This window comes from Sceloporus occidentalis, unplaced genomic scaffold (genome assembly GCF_023333645.1).
Source record: "Sceloporus occidentalis isolate IW3139 unplaced genomic scaffold, rSceOcc1.0.p SCAF_1, whole genome shotgun sequence".
Taxonomy (NCBI): Eukaryota; Metazoa; Chordata; class Lepidosauria; order Squamata; family Phrynosomatidae; genus Sceloporus; species Sceloporus occidentalis.
The window spans coordinates 55,608,198-55,623,131 of NW_028316981.1; the positions used below are offsets into that span (position 1 = coordinate 55,608,198).

A 14,934-nucleotide genomic window follows, 5' to 3' on the forward strand; every position below is an offset into this window, starting at 1 on the left:
GTTGTACTTTTGACGCATCATGAGACAACATGGCTCACTAGTAAAGAAAATAAAGCCAGGTAAAATACTTGGTGGTAGAAAAAAGAGGAAGACCACATTACAGATGGATTGACTCAAGCCATAGGCCCCGAGTTTGCAAGACCTGAGCAGGGCTGTTGCTAACCAGGGTTCATAGTGGTCTCCCATTGCAGCAAATCAAAACTAACTTGAGAGCAAATAACAACAACTAACTTAACTGCTACTCTCTCTCTCTCTCTCTTTTGGAAGTTCCCAAACCTTGTTGAAATAGACCTAAGGGCAGAGAGACTCATATCTCCCCTCAAAGGTTAATGATCAGATGACCTTTACAAGGACACGTTTCAAATTCGGTTGGGTAGAGCCAGCCATTGATGTCATAATGCCAATTGATAGAATGTTCTAGAAATGTGTCAGTTGACAGCTTGGCAAGTTGAAGGGCTGGACCTCCTAACATTATGTCAAAAACATAAAGCCTTTAATCTCCCTTTTAGTGGTGCCAGAAACTACAAGAATTCAGAAACCCCCAGAAACACATAACTGAAGAAAACCAAAGCTTGACAGGAGGAGCTTGAGCCTAAAGGCCACAACAGAAGCCGTTGGAGAAAACGATGAAGCAACGGTTTTCTAATCAAATGAACTGAGGACTACATCCTACAAACCCAAGTGTAAGTGTTCTCTGTTATCAGCCTAAATCTGGACATGGTCATGAACTGATAGCGATGGAGGGAAAGAGGAGTTGCAGAAATGTGGAGAAGGTGTTGTAGGGGAAAGTAAAGGATATTTGGTTTAGAGATAGTGTCTTCAGAGCTGATTCATTAGCTTTAATCAGATCTCAGTTTTGTTTCCTCACTAGTATCTACCCAGAGTGTCTGTTGCTGTTTTTCTTTTCTCTTTTTTTCCTGCTTCTGAGAATTTATCTTTTACATCTGAACTAGGCTTTCCCATCTTTTATATATGAAAAGTTTTTCAAAGCCAAGTACCCCTTAGGAAAGCTATGTTTGCTCACTATTCTTTTAAGTAGAATGACAGAAAGTTTGTCTACTACATAACTCTCCACAGTCCAAAATTACACTTCAATGGACCTTACATCTCACATAAACATTTAGGATTTCTTATCCAAAACATTTTTTAGTCTAGATTTCATCTGCATAGCTCTGAGCTCATTTTGGAGGGCTGTCATCGTTATGAATACTGCAAATCAGAACAAGAAAACATTTTCTTGGCAGGTGAACCCACAGAGTATGCTAGCCATTAATCGTAGCTCTTTTCTGAGTCTTACCACAGGAGGTGGCTACTAAGCCATAAAAGACCCACTTGGATACATCTAATGAGCATTTTCTTCATGGGGAATATAGCTGTATGACCTGTGAAGCCCAGACTTGCCCTTTCTGTTCTAGTAATCTCATCTGGTCAGAAGCAACAGCCATAAGGACCTGAGTTCCATCCTGTGACCCAGTTCAGAGGGCCAAACTGTCCATGTGGAAAATGGGTTTCAGTATTAAGAAGCTCCTTTGCTAGCTTGAGCCCCCTCTCTGATTCCTGTCCTAAAGGCACTTATGGCAATGAAGAGAAACTGCTTGATCATTGAGAAGTCTGTGTGCTAAAGGTGCTGAGCTGTGCACAACTCCTTTGGCTCATCTGTTGTTAATTCAGTCCAGGATTCTTGCAAACAGAATTTTCATTTCTTTACTCTCCTTAACTACCACTTCCTCCTCCTCCTCCACCTCCCTCTTTTCAATTATTATTTACATTCTTAGAGGAAAGAATTTAATATGCAAATGAATCAAGCTATTTGAACAAGGTGCAAAGATTTCCTTTATTGTCTAGAACAGCAGCATACACTGGTGGGGCTTCTCAACACAAGTTGCTAAACAAAAACATGAAGAGATGCTGACTGGCCTTGAGGTGGTTGAGAAACATCTGCTAACAAAATATTGGAAGTGGGTTTGCTGGGAGAATCAAATCATGGCTGCTTTTTAAACACACACACACACACACACACACACACACACACACACACAGAGTTATGTCACTGTTAATGGATGCAGTTGCCTGGTGAAAGAAAAAAAAAGAGTTAACACTTGCTTGAAGGCTTCCCAATAGGTAGCTGAAGAAGGATGTGCTGGTCTATCATTTAGAGATGCTGTAAAAAAAAGTGTGTTGTAAAGTGGGGCTTGAAGGAGGAGGGACAGTCTTTACTTTCTCAGGTGAGAGATGGGGGAGGAATGAAGAGAGGAGATGCAGGTAAGAAATGGGAGGAAAGATGACACAAAGAAAGGAAAGAAACAAAGGAGAGAGGCTCGTGATTATATAGTTTTTTGTGTTTTTTTCGGGCTATGTGGCCATGTTCTAGAAGAGTTTCTTCCTGACGTTTCGCCAGCATCTGTGGCTGGCATCTTCAGAGAATGCTTGCCTGGAAAGGAGTTGGGTATATATATTGTGTGACCTGGAAAGGCAGGAGTGATTTGCATGTGTATTGTTATGTTGCTAATGGCAGGCCTCAGGGTGGGAGGGTCTGCAAAAGAGGATTAATGTCTGCTTGATAGTGCTCATTGTCTGCTCGTGATTGCTAAAACCCTCTACAGTTTAGTTGTAGGGAACTGTGCTATGTTGCCTTTGTAGAGCAGAGCCTGAAAAGTTTACTTTTTCAGACTGTACCACCCAGAATCCCCCACCCAGGAAGACCAGTGGCCATAGGCAGAGCTGCAGCACTGTAGACGGGCAGGGGAAGACATCTTGGAGGTGTATTCAGCTGAATATGGAGCCTCCAGACCGCCCGCCCCGGGGACGTGCTTCAGGTGTTGGGGCTTCCACATGGGGGGCAGTGAAGACGCCTCACCTGGGTCCGTTTCGGACCCGTAGCTTCTATACCGCCGCCTCGGAGGACGCCGCAAAGAAAGGGGCAGCTTCCGCACGGGCGGCCCAAACCGCGGCTTTTTTTTTCCCCTTTGCCGGCTGGCGGATGCGCAGCTGCGCAGCTGCAGCGCTAAGCAGCGGCGGCAGAAAGCCTATGGGCACATTTAAAGTGCCCAAGCCCCTTTAAAACTTTTCCCCCCGCTCTGCCCAAGAACAGTGGTGGTCTCCTGCCAGCTGGTGATCAGCTGGTGTTGGCATCCTTGTCCGCTTGCACTTTGCCAGTGTCAGCAGCATCATAGATGCCTCCTCTCCTTTGGTCCCCGCGCTCTTGCTGAATCTGCAATGCACAGCTACAGCTGTCTCCGCTGCCACCGCTGTCCCCCTGCCATCCCCCATCACCTCCCTTGTATATATGTAAATATTTATAGTTTTAGCGTTTTTTATTGTTAGATGAAAATGGCACAGGAATGTGTGTAGGGGGACACTTTAAATTCCAAACGTTCCCTTATCACTTTCTACAACCAAAACATCCGCCGGCAAAACTTACAACTTCCCGCGATTCTAGCAACGCATGCGCACAAGTGGCTCTAGGGTTAGGGTTACGAGTCTTAAAATGCGCCGCAGCTGTGCCGCAGCTTCCACAGCTGCATGGCAGCGGACGTTGCAATTAAAGCTTGACTGCAAACCACGCATGTCCCGGACCCCGACCCATTATGCGACGCAGCTGACACGGAGCTTTTAAACGGGCAACTTATATTTGCGGCGTAGCAATTCTGACGTATCGGTGCAGCAGCTTACATACGGAGCTGCGCATGTACGCCGCAAATCAAAAAGAAGCGGAAAAAAGCAGCACCTTTTTAATGCCGCTTCTTCCCGCTTGGGGCGTGCGGGCGGCGCGTTCATGACGGCATTCAGGTAAGGGCCGTCTGAAGGCTCTACCTTCATGACGTCATGAATACACCCCTTTTTGCCCGTCTGTATCCCGCCTATGGAACAAAAAAAGTAACTTTTCCAAATTCTTCAATGAAAAATTATTTTGTCAGGCTTTATTCTTGCTCCCATTTTATTTTTAAATTGTTGGACTGGGTTCATATTATCTGCATTGTTTTATGCAATGTTGCATGGAATGATACTTGATTTTTACGTATTAACACTACAGTTATTTTTAGTTGTTCTTAATATATTTTGTTTACGTTCTACATTTTGTTGTCCATTTGGTATATTGTGAACTAGCTTGGCACCCATCCAGTGGAAAAGTGACATACAAATAAACAGATAAAGATAAGGACCTCATGCTAACGTTGCATTATCAAAACCAAGCCCTAAACAAGTTGAGAGAGAAATGAACTGAGAATGCAAAGAAAATATGTCAGTGCATATTGCAGAGACCAATTTTTAATTCAGCAATATCTAACTGTGTTCCCTGTTCCAGTCCTCTAATCACTAAGACATGCTTGCACCCCTGTAACCATCATTTAAGAGAGGAATGCTCAGGGGTGTGGATGGGAGAGGGGAATGAGGGCATTGCCTCCCCCCAAGAATTCTACCTCTACAATGAATTTTTCCTTCAGTCCCCACATATCTAGCATTGCATAGAGTGAGACACAGAAAATCATAGAATTCACACACACAGGAGATTATCAGATGGAGGAGGCAAGCATCCTCCTCCCCTCATTAAATCGTCATTAAATTGTGTTAATCGCATGATCGGGGGGAAGATTATCATACCCCCATGCGCTTATGCCATTCTTGTTCCATCTGTAAATAGTTAATACCAAATGACGGGTCCATTACTGTTTACAGATGGGACAAGAATGGGATAAGTGTGTGGGTGGGTGATAATCTTCCCCCCTATTGTGCAATTAACACAATTTAATGACGATTTAATGACGGATGAGAACATTTGCCTCCTGTGTGATAAAGTCCATAGAATTCTGCTATTTGCTATGTTTGCATTCCCTTGATAACTTTTCCTGTTCCTTTGCTTTGGATGCTTAAACAGTATTTCTAAATGCTCAGCTTGAAGTTTTAAGTTACTACAATCCTAGAAATTAGAGAAATGGACAAAAGTTTTGTATGGGCAGGGCAGAATTCTTATTTGGGGAGACAATACTCTTGTTCCCCCCCCCCCCACCTCCGCAAAAAAAAGAAGCCCTACACCACTGTGGGAGGGAAACTGTGTACACGGCCTTGCAAATATTGCTGACTGCGACTTCCATGACCAATGGTGAAGGATGATGGGAGTTCTAACGAGTTCTATTCCTTCATACAACAGTGCAAGGGAAGGTGTGTGTTGGCACCTACTCTTTTTAATTTTTATATAAATTCTGTGATCACGACTCTTATCAGATATACCATCACATCATCCAACTTTATCAAATAGACCCTTATCAATACTAGTTTATGCTGATGATAGGAGTTGTGGTCCCACAACATCTGGATGGCTACCTGTTCCTCATCTCTGACTTAAGATGTGGTCATACCAGAAGCCTACCAGAAGAAATAGGATCTCCATTTGTGGGTGAGTAAAGTGAAATGAAACATTTGTAGAAACCCAGAGCTCAGCTGCATGATCAGCAGATTGATATGGTACAGCTCCTGCTAATCTGTAGCACTTCACACCACTTTTAGGAAAATATACATTGGAGTGTCCTCTTGTTCTGTTTTTGTTTAAAATAACAACACTTCCTGGCACACAAAAACCTACAATGTCTCTGTAAGATGTATGCTAGGCCTGTACAACTGTGTCCCACCAAGTGGATCACTAGGCAGGTAGGAACACTGGCCAAACATGCCACATGCTTACTTCCAACTGCATTTTAGGACCACAAAAACTTGGAGGATATTTTTGTGAAGCATCTGAAAGGCCAAACAATAGGGCTAGCACACAATTTGAATGGTGGTGGAAGGTTACAACTGGTGTGGAGCCTGAGCTCAGCATCTGAGGAAGTTGGCTGAAGTCTAAGAAAGCTCATGCTGCCAACTTCTTTATTTCAGTTAGTCTACAAGATCTCTCTACATACTCAGTTTAAACCTGTTCTTCAAGGTGTGCTTGCTTTCTATGTGCTAAATCAGAGCAATGAGAAATGGTTGTCACACACACTTACAGTCTGAAGTGATATGCTCTAGAAAGAGCTGTACCATGTAGTTCTGGAGACTGCTAGATGAGTACTATAATTACTTGGATGCTAGGTCCCTAGAAGTGGGGCTCTTAATAATAAAAATGAAAAACAAAGCACCCTTTGAGATTTAGGCAATAAGACAGAATGACCGTGATATGACATTGCTGAGTCCATCTGCTCTTCTGCAGTGGTTTTCACATTGCTTATCAAGATATGTCAGAATGTGGTCTGCAAGTTCTCCAGGGTAGGAGAGAACTTATATTTCTAATCAGTCCACTGTGCACAGCTATGGTACCCTATAATTAGTAAAGCACTTATCTCCTTAAGCCAAATGAAATACAGCAAGCACCAGCTCTACTGGGGTTTTACCACTGCTGATTTTTGTTAGGTGTGTGTGAACTGGGCCAGAGTGACCTACTGCAGTAAAGAGAAGTTCTCTTTGTTCAGTTTGTGCTTGAATTTTCAGCAGGATTTTTAATCTCATCCTCCAAATACAGAACTGGCTATGCCTTTTGGGGGTGGGTGAGCCATGTCAAACATCCCCCAATGGATTCAGGACAGATGAATGTACCTATTCATACTGAAGAACCAGTGTGGAGTAGTCTTTTTGAATGCTGGACTAGGATCCCAGGTCAGAATCCCTGCTCAGCCATGGAAACCTACTGGGTGACTTTGGGCATGTCACAGTCTCTTAGCTTCAGAGGAAGGCAATGGCAAAACTTCTCTGAATAACTCTTGCCAAGAAAATGTCAGAATAGGGTCACTATAAGTTGAGGTTGGAGGCACTGAATAACAACATTCATATCATCCAAAATTAATTCATAGAGTAGTTGAGATGGTTTTTAAAGATCTAGACAGAAAGGTTCACAGAGAACTAGATGGACTTCTGGTCTGTTGTAGCAGAGTTGTTCTCATGCTGTTAATATACATAATATAATCTAATATAACAGAAGCATTGGGAGACTGCAAAAAGCTAGGATATGTACTTTAGGGGTTTGGGTTTTTTTTTTAAATGTCTATGTTAGGGTTTAACTAGGCCTTTTACTAGGCCAATCAGAAAAAGCACAACTCTTTGTAACACTTTGAGATCTCCAAACTTCATGATCAAGCTAGATGTTAAGATGAACATTGGGTAAAGATATCTCTGATGTTTAATGATGTTCCCATGAAATTATGAGATGCCATAAGGGACGAGGGCTATGCAGACACTGAAATTAATCCATAGCCCAGGAGTGGGCAACACACTGTTGCATTCAGCCCCCAACCCACCTTTGCAGTGTCCCCTAGGCCTTGATACTGCCCTCACTGCCCAAGTTGGAAAGTACGGTAACGATTAACAGTTCAGGATTGTCCCAAGCCATCAGATTTCTGGGTCAAAAACTGAGACCTAGATATGGCGTCTGGTGATATCATTAAGCATTACGCATTAAGTAACAACTATAGTTGATCACAGATTTTAATTCAAACACACCAGGTGGGGGCATATTTTCCTGTTTGGAAATAAATACAGAAATCTTAACTAAAGAGGCTGTTCCCAGACCAAGGTGAAATGAGAGGATTATTCCTTCTCACCCACTTAGGTAAACAGAATCAGGAGCTTTTAATCTAGCCTACTTGCTTCTAGACAGAACATGGATGCAGAGAAGAATGGGAGAGAAAATGGAAGTTAACTAGTAAATCCTTAATCTCTCCCCCTTCCCGGTTTTTGTAAACTGGAGGAACCAATCGATGAAGCCTTGCAACTGTAGCAAGCTGGAGCTTTTTTCCTTTTACCTGGAGTGGAGCCCCCCAAAACTGGAGAATCTATATGCATGTCTTCCGCCTGGAGATGACCCATGAAAACTAGACACTTGGGTCTGGGCCTAAAATCTGGCAACTATAATTAATAACCCTTCCCCTGCCACATGCAAACATTTTTTCTTGTAAAGCAAATCACTCAGGGAGCCTGCCAGAAGTATGGTTATCCCTTAAAACAAGATGCCTGCACCCCTATCTGATTTGTTTGACAGGGGAAAAAAATAGGGATGGATGGATAGGATTCCAGGTCAAAGTGTGGTCCATTTATTAGCCCCCACACCTATCCCCACACCAGGGATTAGCCCCTACACCTTTCAAGCCATCCACCCTTCTTGTAATGTGTATTGTGATGGTTTTTCTGTGGCTCCTGATATAACCAACCCTTAGGAATGCTGGGAGCAAGAAAGGCAGAAAAAGTTTGGGCTTGGTGATTTTTTTGTTTTTGTTCTTTTATTATTAATTTTTTTGTTTTGTTTTATAGAAAGCATATAATCCAGCTGTAAACTCCGGTCTCCCTTAGGAGACATGGTGCTGATATTTTTCAAGACATTGACTCGCAATCTCTCTTACCCAACCTTTTCTTGAACAGCATTGTATCCTAGGGCGCAGCTATCCTATAAACTACAGTCAGCCCTCCATGTCTGCAGATTTCACTTTTGCAGAGTTGATTATTCACAGATTATTTGTTGCTGCCTTTGCTGCTGCTCTCTGCCATTTTTAATAGGGACTAGAAGCCTCATGAGACTGAGAAGATTATTTCACACTTTTTTCTCCCGAGCTGGGCACAGGTGTAAACGGCTTATAAACAGATGTGATCACACACCTCCATGCCCAGTTTGGAGGCATCAAATACCTGATCCAGACTTTGCAAAGAATGGGACTTTTCTGTTCTTTGCAAAGTCTGGGAGAAGTCCAGATTGGGTATGGAATGCCTCAGAGCTGGGCACAGAGGTGTACAATAAACCTGTTTATGCCCATGCCCACCCTGTGCCCAGCTCAGGAGAAAAAGGTGTGCAATAATCTCCAGAGAGACCATGAACAAGGCTTGTAGGTCCCTATTAAAAATGTCTTAGGGCAGCAATGAAGATGGCAGCAAGCTGTGCCAGACAGCCACTTCTGCCTTGCAAAGGAACCACCACCACCACCACCCCCCTCCCCCCGGTTTCAAAGGCATCCATGTTGGATTGAATCCATGGATCATATTTTTTTTGTGTGTGTTAAATATGATTTGGGAGTCCTAGAGTTGTTTGCAGTTTTTCCTCCTCCATGGGGGTTCTATACGCCTAACCTCAGCAAATGTAGGAGGATGACTATAATAATAGTTCTACACAACATAGCATCAACTTATGGGATCCTGATGTTTGTAATTTGTTGAGATCACTGTTGCTGTTGCATACCCATCAACATTTCATAGATGAAAACTTGGGCACATGTGTCCAAGCAACTCTAGAGTGTGGGCCAATGTGGCAGAAATTGTAGATGAGAAAAAAACAGACAATCCAGAAAAGGCTGCATTAATTTGCTTCTGCTGAGTCTATTAGGAAGAGTACGATTCTCCCCATTCCTGTCCTCCCCCTCCTGCTGAGTTAATTGTGTAGAAACTACTTTTGCACTTCATTGAAGTAAGCTGAAGATGAAGGGGCAAAATAGGAGGAGTAATGTGAAGCTGGGATGTTATAAAAGCATATGAAAAGTGGGATGATAGGACCGTGTCTGCCAAATAGGGGCAGTTGGAGTGTACACCATAGTTCTAATTTAAGGGGGAGAGCTTTCTTGCAGAGATGTCTAAGTCTTTCCCCAAACTATAAATCCCAAGATTTCACAGGGTGGAGCTGTGGTGGATAAATTTGTATCCAACTGTTACAACTGTACAATGTAAACACACTGATATTCTTGTAAAAACTGCTGCTCTCTCAGTGCTAAAGGAGCCTTTTCATACATGTGTGGCTTAAAGAGGGAATCTTGGTTCAGTTAGCTTGGCATTAAGACTATAAAACCTTTGCTTCTCAGAACACTCACTTACATTAATAGTTGACTTCAAGCCCCTGCCTCCCCTGCTTTTTCTTCTCCACAGTTAGATGACATTAACAAAAATAGGAGGAGAATATCTCAAAAGCAGTGAAAGCCATACATGTTGAAAAGAAGTGTTTGAAGCGCATACAATTCAAAAGAGTCTATTAGAAAAGAACAGAAGAGATGCAGAAAAGGGATCAGGGAGAGAGGGCTAGCCGATTTCTTCATTACTCTGAAACCAGGTCAGAGTGATACAGAAGTTCAGCAAATATTTCTGAATCACTGATTAGTTCTAGTTGTTACTAAATAATTCCAGGAGGCTGATTTTCCCAGAGATAAAAGAAGGGTATCATTGGCAAATGTCACAGAACCCAAAACAGTCCAGGCCGGCGTGTGTCGTGTTGTTCAGAAGCAAGACATAGAGGAGACCTCAAAAACAATTACTCGTTGGAATCTAATCAGTACGACAGACCCAGTTGGGGTTTTTGAACATCTTTTGGAAGATAAGTCTCTGTTGCCTGATGCTTTTCAGTCATCTTCGAGGCTGCGATAAGAAGGTGGTTGTTTTGTCAGGGTTACTCACTCTCTTTGGAGAAGTTTACTCAGCCCTGAGCTCATTTAGATAAGACAAACATCTAAACATTATTTCCGGAGAGCCACTCCATGCCTTTTCAGTCAGGCAAGCCTTGACTCTTGTGGTTGATTAACAGAGACTGAAGTCACTGGTCTCGAAAACTGTCTAAAAAGCCTTCACGGCTACCTTTTCTGATTTTGTATAATCCTTTCTTTCTAGAGAAGGGCTGGGCAAAGTCTCCCTGCTGCTTTTGAACACCACCCCCCCCCCCCAATTCCTCAGATCACCATTTTTTTCTGGCCAAAAATGTACTGTATGTGTATGTATATGTGTCTGTCAAAGACAAATGGAGAGACTTGTCTATCCCAGAAGACTTCAGGAGCAGTAGTTCAACCTTTACATCCACTGCAGGAACCCATTGAAGCATTTAATATCAAAATCCACAACCACTCACTTTTTTAAAATCAAAGGTCTACTTCCAGATTTTGGAAGAAGCAAAGGATACTATTGGACAGAATTAAAATGAATTCCACTCAAGGATGGGAATAAAATGTTGCAGCTGGTGCTTGGAATTGCCAGAAAATAGTCTGGAACAACAGAAATATCAGCTAGCAGCCTATTCTGTATTGACAATGTCATAAACTAGATTTATGACAGTGTAGTTTTTGAAATTCACATTTATGGCTGTTGTGCTGTTGCAATGACAGGGTGTGTCTCCCCACCACCACCAACAACAATGCTACCTTTTCAGCACATACCTTAAAATGGGTGTAGGAATGTGGAATGTGAAAAAATGAGCTGGAAAAGAAACATCACTTCCATTCATACTGGGTTGCCTACCGCATCGTATCAAAAGGGGGCACGATATAAGAAAGTTTTGACATGCACCAGCTTTCAATATGCATTGAGTAAGGGGGAAAGGAGAAGCAATGTGTTATTGAGCCCTCTGCGCCTAAGGTTCAGGTGCTCCACCCTCACGTGCGCCTCTCATAGCTACATGGCATGTGACATTAACTATGGAGTATGTAGCTGAGCCTCATTTTTCTTTTCCATGCTAGAGGGAGTGTGCATAGGCCTAATCTGGATCAGGGCCACTGTGCATGGATAGAGGAAGCTTAGATAGCTGGGCAACCTTTCCATTCCCCTCATAAATAGAATTCTCCCTGTCAAAGTGCTGAAAACATATAAACAAAACCCCAAATCCCTCCCCATTGGTGGAATTATGAAGGTTAGGGTTCTCCTCCTTCTTTAACCTTGGAGGAGGGAATTGAAGGGGAAAACTGGTCAGTGGGAATAGTTAAAACTCCCTGTGTGCAGGAGTGTAGCTACAGCAAGAGGGGAAAGAATGAAGGCACTTTGTTATTCTGTGCCTTCAAGTCGTTTCTGACATATGGCACCCCTAAGGCAAACCTACCCAGAGGTTTTTCTGGGACTGAGAGTGTGTGACTTGCCCAAGGTCACCCAGTGAGTTTCCATGGCCAAGTGGGGAATCAAACCCTTGTCTCCAGAGTCATAACAACACTGATTCGTGAGGGCATTACCCTTTGCCAATAACAATTCTGCCCCCCACCCATGAAATTTTATTTCAGTTCCCAAATGCCTAGCACTGAAGTCACTTAAAAATTCAGATGAATATTTAGAAATACAGTTTATGGATCCAAAGAATAGGAGCAAGCAAAAGTACCAAGGGAATGAGAATGCTGCAAATATAAGAGTTCTGGATGCATGCAATTTTCAGTGGAGATTATCAGACCGGCGGCGGGGGGGGGGGGGGGTGGAGCCAGGAGTAAAGGGCATACTTCCAGCAAAGTTGCATGATCATGCTGAAGATCTTCAGACACATCATGCTTATCCAGGACTTAACCCATGAAGATCCAGGAATGCTCCAGCAACAAACCATTCATGAGACTTCCCCTGTGAATTGTTCGTTGCTGGAGCATTGCTGGTTCTTCATGGGTTAAGTTCTGGATAAGCACAACTTCGTCTGAAAATCTTCAGTGCAATTGTGCAGCTTTACTGGGAATATACCTTTTTCTTCCCTGATCAAATGCATACTATCTGTTATGTCACATAATGCATTGTTTAACCCTTGGGGAATACTACCAGTGATCTGACCAGAAGTGGAGGTGGTGTTGCTGAGGAGCAATTATGACTGATTTGAAGGGGGGGCTTAAGGGGCACCCTCCACCCACTCCAGTGGTAGCACCTGCATCTAGGCCTCTCCCTTGAGGTTGTTTCATCATGGGAAGAAGGCTTAGCTTTTGGTCTAAGTGTCGAAGGGTGAAATTTCCTTCTCTCACACACTTTTTTCCTCTCTTATGTCAAAGTCAGGTTGCCCTCACTGCTGTGGCACACCCACTCACACGCACAGCATCCACCACCTCTGTCTCGCATGAGGGAGCTGCAGTCAAATATTAAAAAGGCAGCAAGGGCATTAAATTATACACCAATGGAACATTGTCATCCTCCCATAAAACTATTTTGACCTGTAGTTTTCTGTGGAGTCTATTGCTCTTAAATGTGCAGTGAGAAAGGAAATTAAAAATTAATCTTTATTTCCATCTCAAAAGAAAACCTTAATTCTCTGCACTGAAATTATACTCATAGTTCAGGGTAATAAATTATAGTTTTTAATTGCAGCTAGTCACGGCCAATCAAACTGGGAACTCTCCCCCCACCCGCTTGCTGTCTTCTAGTTTCTAGATTTAAATTCTCCATCTTAAAAAGTTCATGTACTGTTGGGTGGAGGGAGAGGGGGGGGGGGCAAAGGGAATCAAGGACTGAAAGGCCAGTCTTAGAGAATAGGGCACCCATGGCTCTTTATATTGGTACTTTGCCCCCGGTGACCCCTGATTTCAATACAGATCTTTGTGTGTGCGTGCCAGAATGAGGCAAACAGGATCTCATGTCATAATATTATGTGAGAAGAAGCTGTGACATGGCACACAACTGTCTTTTTAAAGAGCTCTGTGAGAGCATTGTGTTAAGGCTGGATTGTAGGAATCTGTTCACTTTCTTCTCTTAGCAGAAACCCTTAGGACTATGGCAGGTCTACAATGGCCAAATGAAACTTTCCTCTCCCAGCCTTGCATTGCACAATGCAGGGGCAAAGACTCAATTCAATTGCAGACTGTCTTCACATGGGAAGGGTAGTTTCACATTAAATTTGGGCCATCCCTGTATTAAAGTGATTATTAAAAACTCACCATTTGCTCCAAATTGTCCAAGAAAATCCAGAGCATACCAGAGTAATACTAGAGCAGCCCAGAGTATTCTGGCCAGTGTAGACCTGCTCTATGTCTGGTGTAGTGTTATGCTGCACATGCCAAAGAAGGGGCCATAGCTCGGTTGTGGAATACCTACTTTAAAGGCCTCAATATACATATTCACATTTTTGGAGAAAAGGCTCGTGTAAGTAGTTAACAGGTAAGAATTCTCCATCTGAGACTCTGGAAAGCTGTTGCCAGCCTAGTAGATAATATTGGATAACATAGACAAACATTCTGACATAGTATAATGCATCTTCCAAGTTCTACTTGTGATCAGTCACATGCCCATCTCTAGAGCTTGGAATAGTTTGTTTTTTTGTGGCCCCCAAAAGGAAAGTTCTGAAGCTATTGTTTAAACAAAAGCAGCCAGAAAACCTGGAGAACAGGCTTTTCAGGCTTGCTGAGTACAGAGGAGTAGGATATGTACCTTTGTTTGAAATGTGGGGATAGAACAAACCAAGCACCTTCATCACTTTTGATATGTTTGCTCCAACTTTACCCTTACATAGGACAGAAGCACAACATGACACAGTGGAGATTACCGCACTGCGTTCTGAGAACGTTCTCAGAACGTGATGAGAACGGAACACATTTGAGTATACCGCACGTATGTGTTCCAATTGGGTTCTCAGAACGTTCTAAATGTGTCCTACATGTGTTCTAGGAGGGTACAGATTGAATGTATTCCCAGTGAGCTGAAACGTGATGAGAACGTTCCAACAGAGGTCTGTGCGGTATTCTTATCTGTTCTCAAATCCGTTCTCTCATTCCTCCGTCTCCTGATTGGCTGAAAGAATGACAGGCAGGGAGGCAGGGAGGCCAGCAACTGCAGTGAGGGAAGGTGTGTGTGTGAGAGAGAGAGAGAGCGAGAGAGAGGGGGGGGAAGAAGGAGGAAGGGAAGGAAGGAGAAAGGGAGGAAAGGTGGGACAAGGAAGAGAAGAGGAAAGCAAGGAAAGAGAGAGAAAGAGAGAGGGAAAGAGGAGACCAGAGCAGAGAGCAAGAGGGAGAGGGTCTAGCTGCTTCTGCGGGGGCCTCTAGTGTCATGTCCAGTGGGGCTCCTGTGCTGTCACAATGCAGGAGGCAGGGATGCCCAGGACCTTCTCCTCTTTCCCTCCAGGAGGGAACCCACAAAAGCTCCTCTGTTTGGAGCACCACACAAAAGCAAGCAAACAACTCCCAGAATTCCATAGCAAAGAGCCAGACAAGAGTTAAAGCGGGGAGGGAAGCTCACAACCTGAAGGCACACATTACATGCACACACACAGGAGCAAAAGGGTGTCAAGGT

At 43.4% G+C, this 14,934-nt stretch overlaps 1 long non-coding RNA gene across 1 annotated transcript in view; it reads left to right on the top strand.

Moving 5' to 3' along the window:
• Nucleotides 1-450: 450 nt before the first annotated feature.
• The window catches only part of LOC149321426 (uncharacterized), a 49,095-nt gene continuing 34,611 nt past the window's right edge, over nt 451-14,934 (top strand). Inside the window, exon 1 of the long non-coding RNA XR_016277923.1 lies at nt 451-683. This is a non-coding gene — a long non-coding RNA (uncharacterized LOC149321426). The remainder of the gene's footprint in view (nt 684-14,934) is intronic.